This window comes from Schistocerca americana, chromosome 2, assembly GCF_021461395.2.
Source record: "Schistocerca americana isolate TAMUIC-IGC-003095 chromosome 2, iqSchAmer2.1, whole genome shotgun sequence".
In the NCBI taxonomy this organism is placed as follows: Eukaryota; Metazoa; Arthropoda; class Insecta; order Orthoptera; family Acrididae; genus Schistocerca; species Schistocerca americana.
This window is the reverse complement of record NC_060120.1, coordinates 1,090,430,662-1,090,444,957: the sequence shown is the minus strand read 5'-3', so window position 1 is coordinate 1,090,444,957 and position 14,296 is coordinate 1,090,430,662.

Here is a 14,296-nt window from a genome sequence, read left to right as displayed (position 1 = left end):
TTGTACTTAAGTCGGCATTGTGCCTTTTGTATTAAATTCGGATGCAATTTCTGTGTTTCACCGTCAATAAGAAGGTCCAAGGGATACAGTAAACCTGAAGTGAAGCATCGGTATCTAAAACTGGACTCACAGGAGAGGTTCAATTCATAGAAAGTGAGAGTGTCAGTCCCCTGGTACTTAAGTCGGAATTGTGCCATTTGTATTACATTCGGATGCAATTTCTGTGTTTCATCGTCAATAAGAAGGTCCAAGGGATATAGTAAACCTGAAGTGGAGCATCGGAATCTGAAACAGGACTCACAGGAGGGGTTCAAATCATAGAAAGTTAGAGTGTCAGTCCTCTTGTACTTAAGTCAGCGTTGTGTCTTTTGAATTTAATTATCATGAAAGTTCTGTGTTTCATCGTCAATAAGAAGTTCTGAGGTATACAGTAAACCTGAAGTGAAGCATCGGAATCTAAAACTGGACTCACAGGAGAGGTTCAATTCATAGAAAGTGAGAGTGTCAGTCCCCTGGTACTTAAGTCGGAATTGTGCCATTTGTATTACATTCGGATGCAATTTCTGTGTTTCATCGTCAATAAGAAGGTCCAAGGGATATAGTAAACCTGAAGTGGAGCATCGGAATCTGAAACAGGACTCACAGGAGGGGTTCAAATCATAGAAAGTGAGAGTGTCATTCCTCTTGTACTTAAGTCGGCATTGTGACTTTTGTATTAAATTCGGATGCTATTTCTGTGTTACATCGTCAATAAGAAGGTCCAAGGTACACAGTAAACCTGAAGTGAAGCATCAGAATGTAAAACTGGACTCTCAGGAGTGGTTCAAATCATAGAAAGTTAGAGTGTCAGTCCACTTGTACTTAAGTCGGCATTGTGTCCTTTGTATTAAATTTCGGATGCAATTTCTTTGTTTCATCGTCAATAAGAAGGTACAAGGGATACAGTAAACCTTAAGTGAAGCATTGGAATCGAAAACTGGACTCGCAGGAGATGTTCAAATCATAGAAAGTGAGAGTGTCAGTCCTCTTGTACTTAAGTCGGCATTGTGCCTTTTGTATTAAATTCGTATGCGATTTCTGTGTTTCATCGTCAATAAGAAGGTCCAAGGGATACAGTAATCCTGAAGTGAAGCTTCGGAAGCTAAAACTTGACTCACAGGAGAGGTTCAAATCATAGAAAGTGAGACTGTCTGTCCTCTTGTACTTAAGTCGGCATTGCGCCTTTTGTTTTAAATTCGGATGCAATTTCTGTGTTTTAATCGACAGTAAGATGGTCCAAGGGATACAGTAAACCTGAAGTAAAGCATCGGAATCGAAAACTGGACTCACAGGAGAGGTTTAAATCATTGAAAGTTAGAGTGTCCGTCCTCTTGTACTTTAGTCGGCATTGTGCCTTTTGTATTAAATTCGGATGCAATTTCTGTGTTTCATCGTTATTAAGAAGGTCCAAGGTATACAGTAAACCTGAAGTAAAGCATCGGAATCTAAAATTGGACTCACAGGTGAGGATCAAATCATAGAAAGTGAGAGTGTCAGTCCTCTTGTACTTAAGTCGGCATTGTGCCTTTTGTATTAAATTCGGATACAATTTCTGTGTTTCATCGTCAATAAGATCGTTCAAGGGATACAGTAAACCTGAAGTGAAGCATCGGAATCTAAAGCTGGACTCACAGGAGAGGTTCAAATCATAGAAAGTGAGAGTGACAGTCCTCTTGTACTTAAGTCGGCATTGTGCCTTTTGTATTAAATTCGTATACAATTTCTGTGTTTCATCAGCAATAAAATGGTTCAAGGGATACAGTAAACTTGAAGTGAAGCATCGTAATCTAAAACTGTACTCACAGGAGAGGTTCAAATCATAGAAAGTTGAAGTGTCAGTCCTCTTGCATTTAAGTCGGCATTGTGCCTTTTGTATTAAATTCGGGTACCATTTCTGTGTTACATCATCAATAAGAAGGTTCAAGGGATACAGTAAACCTGAAGTGAAGCATCGGAATCTAAAACTGGACTCACAGGAGAGGTTCAAATCTTAGAAGTTAAAGTGTCAGTCCTCTTGTACTTAAGTTGGCATTGTGCCTTTTGAATTTGATTCCGATGCAATTACTGTGTTTCATCGTCAATAAGAAGTTCCGAGGTATACAGTACACCTGAAGTGAAGCATCGGAATCTAAAGCAGGACTCACAGGAGGGGTTCAAATCATAGAAAGTGAGAGTGTCAGTTCTCTTGTACTTAAGTCGGCATTGTGAATTTTGTATTAAATTCGGATGCTATTTCTGTGTTACATCGTCAATAAGAAGGTCCAAGGTACACAGTAAACCTGAAGTGAAGCATCAGAATGTAAAACTGGACTCTCAGGAGTGGTTCAAATCATAGAAATTTAGAGTGTCAGTCCACTTGTACTTAAGTCGGCATTGTGTCCTTTGTATTAAATTTCGGGTGCAATTTCTTTGTTTCATCGTCAATAAGAAGGTACAAGGGATACAGTAAACCTGAAGTGAAGCATCGGAATCTAAAGCTGGACTCACAGGAGAGGTTCAAATCATAGAAAGTGAGAGTGTCAGTCCTCTTGTACTTAAGTCGGCATTGTGCCTTCTGTATTAAATTCGGATGCAATTTCTGTGTTTCACCGTCAATAAGAAGGTCCAAGGGATACAGTAAACCTGAAGTGAAGCATCGGTATCTAAAACTGGACTCACAGGAGAGCTTCAATTCATAGAAAGTGAGAGTGTCAGTCCCCTGGTACATAAGTCGGAATTGTGCCATTTGTATTACATTCGGATGCAATTTCTGTGTTTCATCGTCAATAAGAAGGTCCAAGGGATATAGTAAACCTGAAGTGGAGCATCGGAATCTAAAACAGGACTCACAGGAGGGGTTCAAATCAAAGAAAGTTAGAGTGTCAGTCCTCTTGTACTTAAGTCAGCATTGTGTCTTTTGAATTTAATTCTGATGCAAGTTCTGTGTTTCATCGTCAATAAGAAGTTCCGAGGTATACAGTAAACCTGAAGTGAAGCATCGGAATCTAAAACAGGACTCACAGGAGGGGTTCAAATCATAGAAAGTGAGAGTGTCAGTCCTCTTGTACTGAAGTCGGCATTGTGCCATTTGTATTAAATTCGGATGCAATTTCTGTGTTTCATCGTCAATAAGAAGGTCCAAGGTACACTGTAAACCTGAAGTGAAGCATCGGAATCTAAAACTAGACTCACAGGAGACGTTCAAATCATAGAAAGTGAGAGTGTCAGTCCTCTTGTACTTAAGTCGGCATTGTGCCTTTTGTATTAAATTCGGATGCATTTTCAGTGTTTCATTGTCAATAAGAAGGTCCAAGGTATAAAGGAAACCTGAAGTGAAGCATCGGAATCTAAAACTGGATACACAGGAGAGGGTCAAATCATAGAAAGTTAGAGTGTCAGTCCTCTTGTACTTAATTCGGCATTGTTCCTTTTGTATTAAATTCTAATGCATTTTCTGTATTTCATTGTCAATAAGAAGTTCCAAGATATAAATGAAATCTGAAGTGAAGCATCGGAATCTAAAACTGGACTCAAAGGAGAGGTTCAAATCATAGAAAGTTAGAGTGTCTTTCCTCTTGTACATAAGTAGGCATTGTGCCTTTTGTATTAAATTCGGATGCAATTTCTTTGTTTCATCGTCAATAAGAAGGTACAAGGGATACAGTAAACCTGAAGTGAAGCATTGGAATCGAAAACTGGACTCGCAGGAGATGTTCAAATCATAGAAAGTGAGAGTGTCAGTCCTCTTGTACTTAAGTCGGCATTGTACCTTTTGTATTAAATTCGTATGCGATTTCTGTGTTTCATCGTCAATAAGAAGGTCCAAGGGATACAGTAATCCTGAAGTGAAGCTTCGGAAGCTAAAACTGGACTCACAGGAGAGGTTCAAATCATAGAAAGTGAGACTGTCAGTCCTCTTGTACTTAAGTCTGCATTGTGCCTTTTGTATTAAATTCGGATGCAATTTCTGTGTTTCATCGTCAGTAAGATGGTCCAAGGGATACAGTAAACCTGAAGTGAAGCATCGGAATCGAAAACTGGACTCACAGGAGAGGTTCAAATCATTGAAAGTTAGAGTGTCTGTCCTCTTGTACTTAAGTCGGGATTGTGCATTTTGTATTAAATTCGGATGCAATTTCTGTGTTTCATCGTCAATAAGAAGGTCCAAGGTATACAGTAAACCTGAAGTAAAGCATCGGAACCTAAAATTGGACTCACAGGTTAGGATCAAGTCATAGAAAGTGAGAGTGTCAGTCCTCTTGTACTTAAGTCGGCATTGTGCCTTTTGTATTAAATTCCGATGCAATTTCTGTGTTTCATTGTCAATAAGAAGGTCCAAGGTATAAAGGAAACCTGAAGTGAAGCATCGGAATCCAAAACTGGATACACAGGAGAGGTTCAAATCATAGAAAGTTAGAGTGTCTGTCCTCTTGTACTTAAGTCGGCATAGTGCCTTTTGTATTAAATTCGGATACAATTTCTGTGTTTCATCGTCAATAAGATCGTTCAAGGGATACAGTAAACCTGAAGTGAAGCATCGGAATCTAAAACTGGACTCACAGGAGAGGTTCAAATCTTAGAAGTTAAAGTGTCAGTCCTCTTGTACTTAAGTCGGCATTGTGCCTTTTGTATTAAATTCGGATGCTATTTCTGTGTTACATCGTCAGTAAGAAGGTCCAAGGTACACAGTAAACCTGAAGTGAAGCATCAGAATGTAAAACTGGACTTTCAGGAGTGGTTCAAATCATTGAAAGTTAGAGTGTCAGTCCACTTGTACTTAAGTTGGCATTGTGTCCTTTGTATTAATTTTCGGATGCAATTTCTTTGTTTCATCGTCAATAAGAAGGTACAAGGGATACAGTAAACCTGAAGTGAAGCATCGGAATCTAAAGCTGGAATCACAGGAGAGGTTCAAATCATAGAAAGTGAGAGTGACAGTCCTCTTGTACTTAAGTCGGCATTGTGCCTTTTGTATTAAATTCGTACACAATTTCTGTGTTTCATCAGCAATAAAATGGTTCAAGGGATACAGTAAACTTGAAGTGAAGCATCGTAATCTAAAACTGTACTCACAGGAGAGGTTCAAATCATAGAAAGTTAAAGTGTCAGTCCTCTTGCATTTAAGTCGGCATTGTGCCTTTTGTATTAAATTCGGGTACCATTTCTGTGTTACATCATCAATAAGAAGGTTCAAGGGATACAGTAAACCTGAAGTGAAGCATCGGAATCTAAAACTGGACTCACAGGAGAGGTTCAAATCTTAGAAGTTAAAGTGTCAGTCCTCTTGTACTTAAGTTGGCACTGTGCCTTTTGAATTTGATTTCGATGCATTTACTGTGTTTCATCGTCAATAAGAAGTTCCGAGGTATACAGTACACCTGAAGTGAAGCATCGGATTCTAAAGCAGGACTCACAGGAGGGGTTCAAATCATAGAAAGTGAGAGTGTCAGTCCTCTTGTACTTAAGTCGGCATTGTGAATTTTGTATTAAATTCGGATGCTATTTCTGTGTTACATCGTCAATAAGAAGGTCCAAGGTACACAGTAAACCTGAAGTGAAGCATCAGAATGTAAAACTGGACTTTCAGGAGTGGTTCAAATCATAGAAATTTAGAGTGTCAGTCCACTTGTACTTAAGTCGGCATTGTGTCCTTTGTATTAAATTTCGGATGCAATTTCTTTGTTTCATCGTCAATAAGAAGGTACAAGGGATACAGTAAACCTGAAGTGAAGCATCGGAATCTAAAGCTGGACTCACAGGAGAGGTTCAAATCATAGAAAGTGAGAGTGTCAGTCCTCTTGTACTTAAGTCGGCATTGTGCCTTTTGTATTAAATTCGGATGCAATTTCTGTGTTTCACCGTCAATAAGAAGGTCCAAGGGATACAGTAAACCTGAAGTGAAGCATCGGTATCTAAAACTGGACTCACAGAAGAGCTTCAATTCATAGAAAGTGAGAGTGTCAGTCCCCTGGTACGTAAGTCGGAATTGTGCCATTTGTATTACGTTCGGATGCAATTTCTGTGTTTCATCGTCAATAAGAAGGTCCAAGGGATATAGTAAACCTGAAGTGGAGCATCGGAATCTAAAACAGGACTCACAGGAGGGGTTCAAATCATAGAAAGTGAGAGTGTCAGTCCTCTTGTACTTAAGTCGGCATTGTGAATTTTGTATTAAATTCGGATGCTATTTCTGTGTTACATCGTCAATAAGAAGGTCCAAGGTACACAGTAAACCTGAAGTGAAGCATCAGAATGTAAAACTGGACTTTCAGGAGTGGTTCAAATCATAGAAATTTAGAGTGTCAGTCCACTTGTACTTAAGTCGGCATTGTGCCTTTTGTATTAAATTCGGATGCAATTTCTGTGTTTCATTGTCAATAAGAAGGTCCAAGGTATAAAGGAAACCTGAAGTGAAGCATCGGAATCTAAAACTGGATACACAGGAGAGGGTTAAATCATAGAAAGTTAGAGTGTCAGTCCTCTTGTACTTAATTCGGCATTGTGCCTTTTGTATTAAATTCGGATGCATTTTCTGTATTTCATTGTCAATAAGAAGTTCCAAGATATAAAGGAAATCTGAAGTGAAGCATCGGAATCTAAAACTGGACTCAAAGGAGAGGTTCTAATCATAGAAAGTTAGAGTGTCTTTCCTCTTGTACATAAGTCGGCATTGTGCCTTTTGTATTAAATTCGGATGCAATTTCTTTGTTTCATCGTCAATAAGAAGGTACAAGGGATACAGTAAACCTGAAGTGAAGCATTGGAATCGAAAACTGGACTCGCAGGAGATGTTCAAATCATAGAAAGTGAGAGTGTCAGTCCTCTTGTACTTAAGTCGCCATTGTGCCTTTTGTATTAAATTCGTATGCGATTTCTGTGTTTCATCGTCAATAAGAAGGTCCAAGGGATACAGTAATCCTGAAGTGAAGCTTCGGAAGCTAAAACTGGACTCACAGGAGAGGTTCAAATCATAGAAAGTGAGACTGTCAGTAATCTTGTACTTAAGTCTGCATTGTGCCTTTTGTATTAAATTCGGATGCAATTTCTGTGTTTCATCGTCAGTAAGATGGTCCAAGGGATACAGTAAACCTGAAGTGAAGCATCGGAATCGAAAACTGGACTCACAGGAGAGGTTCAAATCATTGAAAGTTAGAGTGTCTGTCCTCTTGTACTTAAGTCTGCATTGTGCCTTTTGTATTAAATTCGGATGCAATTTCTGTGTTTCATCGTCAATAAGATCGTTCAAGGGATACAGTAAACCTGAAGTGAAGCATCGGAATCTAAAACTGGGCTCATGGGAGAGGTTCAAATCTTAGAAGTTAAAGTGTCAGTCCTCTTGTACTTAAGTTGGCATTGTGCCTTTTGTATTAAATTCGGATGCAATTTCGGTGTTTCATCGTCAATAACAAGGTCCAAGGGATACAGTAAACCTGAAGTGAAGCATCGGAAACTAAAACTGGTATCACATTAGAGGTTCAAATCATAGAAAGTTAGAGTGTCAGTACTCTTGTACTTAAGTTGGCATTGTGTCTTTTGTATTTAATGCGGATGCAATTTCTGTGTTTCATCGTCAATAAGAAGGTCCAAGGGATAATGTAAACGTGAAGTGAAGCATCGGAATCTAAAACTGATCTCACAGGAGAGGTTCAAATCATAGAAAGTTAAAGTGTCAGTCCTCTTGTACTTAAGTCGGCATTGTGCCCTTTGAATTTAATTCCGATGCAATTTCTGTGTTTCATCGCCAATAAAAAGTTTCGAGGTATACCGTAAACCTGAAGTGAAGCATCGGAATCTAAAACTGGACTCACAGGAGAGGTTCAAATCATAGAAAGTTAGAGTGTCAGTCTTCTTGTACTTAAGTCGGCATTGTTCCTTTTGTATTAAATTCGGATGCAATTTCTGTGTTTCATCGTCAATAAGAAGGTCGAAGGTACACAGTAAACCTGAAGTGAAGGATCGGAATCTAAAACTGGACTCACAGAAGAGGTTCAAACCATACAAAGTGAGAGTGTCAGTCCTCTTGTACTTAGGTCGGCATTGTGACGTTTGTATTAAATTCGGATGCAATTTCTGTGTTTCATTGTCAATAAGAAGGTCCAAGGTACAAAGAAAACCTGAAGTGAAGCATCGGAGTGTAAATCTGGACTCACAGGAGATGTTCAAATCATAGAAAGTTAGAGTGTCAGTCCTCTTGTACTTAGTCGGCATTGTGCCACTTGTATTAAATTCGGATGCAATTTCTTTGTTTCATCGTCAATAAGAAGGTACAAGGGATACAGTAAACCTGAAGTTAAGCATCGAAATCTAAAACTGGACTCACAGGAGAGGTTCAAATCATAGAAAGTGAGAGTGTCAGTCCTCTTGTACTTAAGCCGGCATTGTGCCTTTTGTATTAAATTCTGATGCAATTTCTGTGTTTCATCGTCAATAAGAAGTTCCGAGGTATACAGTAAACCTGAAGTGAAGCATCAGAATCGAAAACTAAAATCACAGGAGAGGTTCAAATCATAGAAAGTTAGACTGTCATTCCTCTTGTACTTAAGTCGGCATAGTGCCTTTTGTATTAAATTCGGATGCAAATTCTGTATTCATCGTCAATAAAAAGGTCCAAGGTACACATTAAACCTGAAGTGAAGCATCGGAATCTAAAACTGGACTCACAGGAGAGGTTCAAATCCTAGAAAGTTAGAGTGTCAGTCCTCTTGTACATAAGTCGGCATTGTGTCCTTTGAATTTAATTCCGATGGAATTTCTGTGTTTCATCGTCAATAAGAAGTTCCGAGGTATACAGTAAACCTGAAGTGAAGTATCGGAATCTGTAACTGGACTCACAGGAGAGGTTCAAATCATAGAATGTTAGAGTGTCAGTCCTCTTGTACTTAAGTCGGCATTGTGACTTTTGTATTAAATTCGGATGCAATTTCTGTGTTTCATCGTCAATAAGAACGTCCAAGGTATACAGTAAACCTGAAGTAAAGCATCGGAATCTAAGACTGGACTCACAGGAGAGGTTCAAATCATAGATAGTGTGAGTGTCAGTCCTCTTGTACTTAGGGCGGCATTGTGCCTTTTGAATTAAATTCGGATGCAATTTCTGTGTTTCATCGTCAATAAGAAGGTACAAGGGATACAGTAAACCTGAAGTGAGGCATCGGAATTTAAAACTGGACTCACAGGACTGGTTCAAAACATAGAAAGTGAAAGTGTCAGTGCTCTTGTACTTGAGTCAGCATCGTGCCTTTTGTATTAAATTCGGATGCAATTTCTGTGTTTCATCGTCAATAAGAAGGTCCAAGGGATACAGTTAACCTGAAGTGAAGCATCGACATCTATAACTGGACTCACAGGAGAGGTTCAAATCAAAGAAAGTGAGAGTGTCTGTCCTCTTGTACTTATGTCGTCATTGTGCCTTTTGTATTAAATTCGGATGCAATTTCTGTGTTTCATCGTCAATAAAAAGGTCCAAGGGATACAGTAAACCTGAAGTGAAGCATCGGAATCTAAAACTGGACTCACAGGAGAGGTTCAAATCATAGAAAGTTAGAGTGTCAGTCCTCTTGTACTTAAGTCGGCACTGTGCCTTTTGCATTAAATTCGGATGCGATTTCTGTGTTTCATCGTCAATAAGAAGGTCCAAGGGATACAGTAACCCTGAAGTGAAGCATCGGAATCTGAATCTGGACTCACAGGAGAGGTTCAAGTCATAGAAACTAAGAGTCTCAGTCCTTTTGCACTTAAGTCGGCATTGTGCCTTTTGTATTAAAATCGGATACAATTTCTGTGTTTCATCGTCAATAAGAAGGTTCAAGGTATACAGTAAAACCTGAAGTGAAGCATCGGAATCAAAAACTGGAATCACAGGAGAGGTTCAGATCACAGAAAGTTGAAGTGTCAGTCCTCTTGGACTTAAGTCGGCATTGGGCCTTTTATATTAAATTCGGATGCAATTTCTGTGTTTCATCGTCAATAAGAAGGTCCAAGGGATAACGTAAACCTGAAGTGAAGCATCGGAGTCTAAAACTGGACTCACAGGAGAGGTTCAAATCATAGAAAGTTAGAGTGTCAGTCCTGTTGTACTTAAGTCGGCACTGTGCCTTTTGTATTAAATTCGGATGCGATTTCTGTGTTTCATCGTCAATAAGAAGGTCCAAGGGATACAGTAACCCTGAAGTGAAGCATCGGAATCTGAATCTGGACTCACAGAAGAGGTTCAAGTCATAGAAACTAAGAGTGTCAGTCCTCTTGTACTTAAGTCGGCATTGTGCCTTTTGTATTAAAATCGGATACAATTTCTGTGTTTCATCGTCAATAAGAAGGTTCAAGGTATACAGTAAACCTGAAGTGAAGCATCTGAATCAAAAACTGGAATCACAGGAGAGGTTCAAATCATAGAAAGTTGAAGTGTCAGTCCTCTTGTACTTAAGTGGCATTGGGCCTTTTATATTAAATTCGGATCTAATTTCTGTGTTTCATCGTCAATAAGAAGGTCCAAGGGATAACGTAAACCTGAAGTGAAGCATTGGAATCTAAAACTGGACTCACAGGAGAGGTTCAAATCATAGAAAGTTAGAGTGTCAGTCGTCTTGTACTTAAGTCGGCATTGTGCCTTTTGAATTTAATTCCGATGCAATTTCTTTGTTTCATCGTCAATAAGAAGTTCCGAGGGATACAGTAAACCTGAAGTGAAGCATCGGAATCTAAAACTGGACTCACAGGAGGGGTTCAAATCATATATAGTGAGAGTGTCAGTCTTCTTGTACTTAAGTCGGCATTGTGCCTTTTGTATTATATTCGGATGCAATTTCTGTGTTTCATTGTCAATAAGAAGGTCCAAGGTATAAAGGAAACCTGAAGTGAAGCATCGGAAACTAAAACTGGACTCACAGGAGAGGTTCAAATCATAGAAAGTTAGAGTGTCAGTCCTCTTGTACTTAAGCCGGCATTGTGCCTTTTGTATTAAATTCGGATGCAATTTCTGTGTTTCATTGTCAATAAGAACGTCCAAGGTATAAAGGAAACCTGTAGTGAAGCATCGGAATCTAAAATTGGACTCACAGGAGAGGTTCAAATCTTAGAAAGTTAGAGTGTCAGTCCTCTTGTACAAAAGTCGGCATTGTGCCTTTTGTATTAAATTCGGACGCAAGTTCTTTGTTTCATCGTCAATAAGAAGGAGCAAGGGATACTGTAAACCTGTAGTGAAGCATCGGAGTCTAAAACTGGACTCACAGGGGATGTTCAAATCATAGAGAGTGTCAGTCCTCTTGTACTTAAGTCGGCATTGTGCCTTTTGTATTAAATTCGGATGCAATTTCTGTGTTTCATCGTCAATAAGAAGGTCCAAGGGATACAGTAAACCTGAAGTGAAGCGTCGGAAGCTAAAACTATACTCACAGGAGAGGTTCAAATCATAGAAAGTGAGACTGTTCGTCCTCTTGTACTTAAGTCGGCATTGTGCCTTTTGTATTAAATTCGGATGCAATTTCTGTGTTTCATCGTCAATAAGATGGTCCAAGGGATACAGTAAACCTGAAGTGAAGCATCGGAATCTAAAACTGGACTCACAGGAGGGGTTCAAATCATATATAGTGAGAGTGTCAGTCTTCTTGTACTTAAGTCGGCATTGTGCCTTTTGTGTTATATTCGGATGCAATTTCTGTGTTTCATTGTCAATAAGAAGGTCCAAGGTATAAAGGAAACCTGAAGTGAAGCATCGGAATCTAAAACTGGACTGACAGGTGAGGTTCAAATCATAGAAAGTTTGGGTGTCATTCCTCTTGTACTTAAGTCGGCATTGTGCCTTTTGTATTAAATTCGGATGCAATTTCTTTGTTTCATTGTCAATTAGAAGGTACAAGGGATACAGTAAACCTGAAGTGAAGCATCGGAATCTAAAACTGGACTCACAGGAGTGGTTCAAATCATAGAAAGTTAGAGTGTCAGTCCTCTTGTACTTAAGACGGCATTGTGCCTTTTGTATTAAATTCGGATGCAATTTCTGTGTTTCATGGTCTATAAGAAGGTCCAAGGGATACAGTAACCCTGAAGTGAAGCATCGGATTCTAAAACTGGACTCACAGGAGAGGTTCAAATCATAGAAAGTGAGAGAGTCAGTCCTCTTGTACTTAAGTCGGCATTGTGCCATTTGTATTAAATTCGGATACAATTTCTGTGTTTCATCGACTATAAGAAGGTCCAAGGGATACAGTAAACCTGACGTGAACTATCGGAATCTATAACTGGACTAACAGGAGAGGTTCAAATCATAGAAAGTTAGAGTGTCAGTCCTCTTGTACTTAAGTCGGCATTGTGCCTCTTGTATTAAATTCTGATGCAATTTCTGTGTTTCATCGTCAATAAGAAGGTCCAAGGTATACAGTAAACCTGAAGTGAGGCGTCGGTAGCTAAAACTGGACTCACAGGAGAGGTTCAAATCAAAGAAAGTTAGAGTGTCAGTCCTCTTGTACTTAAGTCGGCATTGTGCCTTTTGTATTAAATTCGGATGCAATTTCTGTGTTTCATTGTCAATAAGAAGGTCCAAGGTATAAAGGAAACCTGAAGTAAAGCATCGGAATCTAAAATTGGACTCACAGGAGAGGTTCAAATCTTAGAAAATTAGAGTGTCAGTCCTCTTGTACATAAGTCGGCATTGTGCCTTTTGTATTAAATTCGGACGCAAGTTCTTTGTTTCATCGTCAATAAAAAGGAGCATAGGGTTACTGTAAACCTGTAATGAAGCATCGGAATCTAAAACTGGACTCACAGGAGATGTTCAAATCATAGAGGGTGTCAGTCCTCTTGTACTTAAGTCGGCATTGTGCCCTTTGTATTAACTTCGGGTGCAATTTCTGTGTTTCATCGTCAATAAGAAGGTCGAAGGGATACAGTAAACCTGAAGTGAAGCGTCGGAAGCTAAAACTGGACTCACAGGAGAGGTTCAAATAATAGAAAGTGAGACTGTCAGTCCTCTTGTACTTAAGTCGGCATTGTGCCTTTTGTATTAAATTCGGATGCAATTTCTGTGTTTCATCGTCAATAAGATGGTCCAAGGGATACAGTAAACCTGAAGTGTAGCTTCGGAATCTAAAACTGGCAACACAGGAGAGGTTCAAATCATAGAAAGTTAGAGTGTCAGTCGTCTTGTACTTAAGTCGGCATTGTGCCTTTTGAATTTAATTCCGATGCAATTTCTTTGTTTCATCGTCAATAAGAAGTTCCGAGGGATACAGTAAACCTGAAGTGAAGCATCGGAATCTAAAACTGGACTCACAGGAGGGGTTTAAATCATATATAGTGAGAGTGTCAGTCTTCTTGTACTTAAGTCGGCATTGTGCCTTTTGTATTATATTCGGATGCAATTTCTGTGTTTCATTGTCAATAAGAAGGTCCAAGGTATAAAGGAAACCTGTAGTGAAGCATCGGAATCTAAAATTGGACTCACAGGAGAGGTTCAAATCTTAGAAAGTTAGAGTGTCAGTCCTCTTGTACATAAATCGGCATTGTGCCTTTTGTATTAAATTCGGACGCAAGTTCTTTGTTTCATCGTCAATAAGAAGGAGCAAGGGATACTGTAAACCTGTAGTGAAGCATCGGAGTCTAAATCTGGACTCACAGGGGATGTTCAAATCATAGAGAGTGTCAGTCCTCTTGTACTTAAGTCGGCATTGTGCCTTTTGTATTAAATTCGGATGCAATTTCTGTGTTTCATCGTCAATAAGAAGGTCCAAGGGATACAGTAAACCTGAAGTGAAGCGTCGGAAGCTAAAACTGTACTCACAGGAGAGGTTCAAATCATAGAAAGTGAGACTGTCAGTCCTCTTGTACTTAAGTCGGCATTGTGCCTTTTGTATTAAATTCGGATGCAATTTCTGTGTTTCATCGTTAATAAGATGGTCCAAGGGACACAGTAAACCTGAAGTGAAGCATCGGAATCTAAAACTGGCAACAAAGGAGAGGTTCAAATCATAGAAAGTTAGAGTGTCAGTCGCCTTGTACTTAAGCCGGCATTGTGCCTTTTGTATTAAATTCGGATGCAATTTCTATGTTTCATCGTCAATAAGAAGGTCCAAGGTATAAAGGAAACCTGAAGTGAAGCATCGGAATCTAAAACTGGACTGACAGGTGAGGTTCAAATCATAGAAAGTTTGGGTGTCATTCCTCTTGTACTTAAGTCGGCATTGTGCCTTTTGTATTAAATTCGGATGCAATTTCTTTGTTTCATTGTCAATTAGAAGGTACAAGGGATACACTAAACCTGAAGTGAAGCATCGGAATCTAAAAC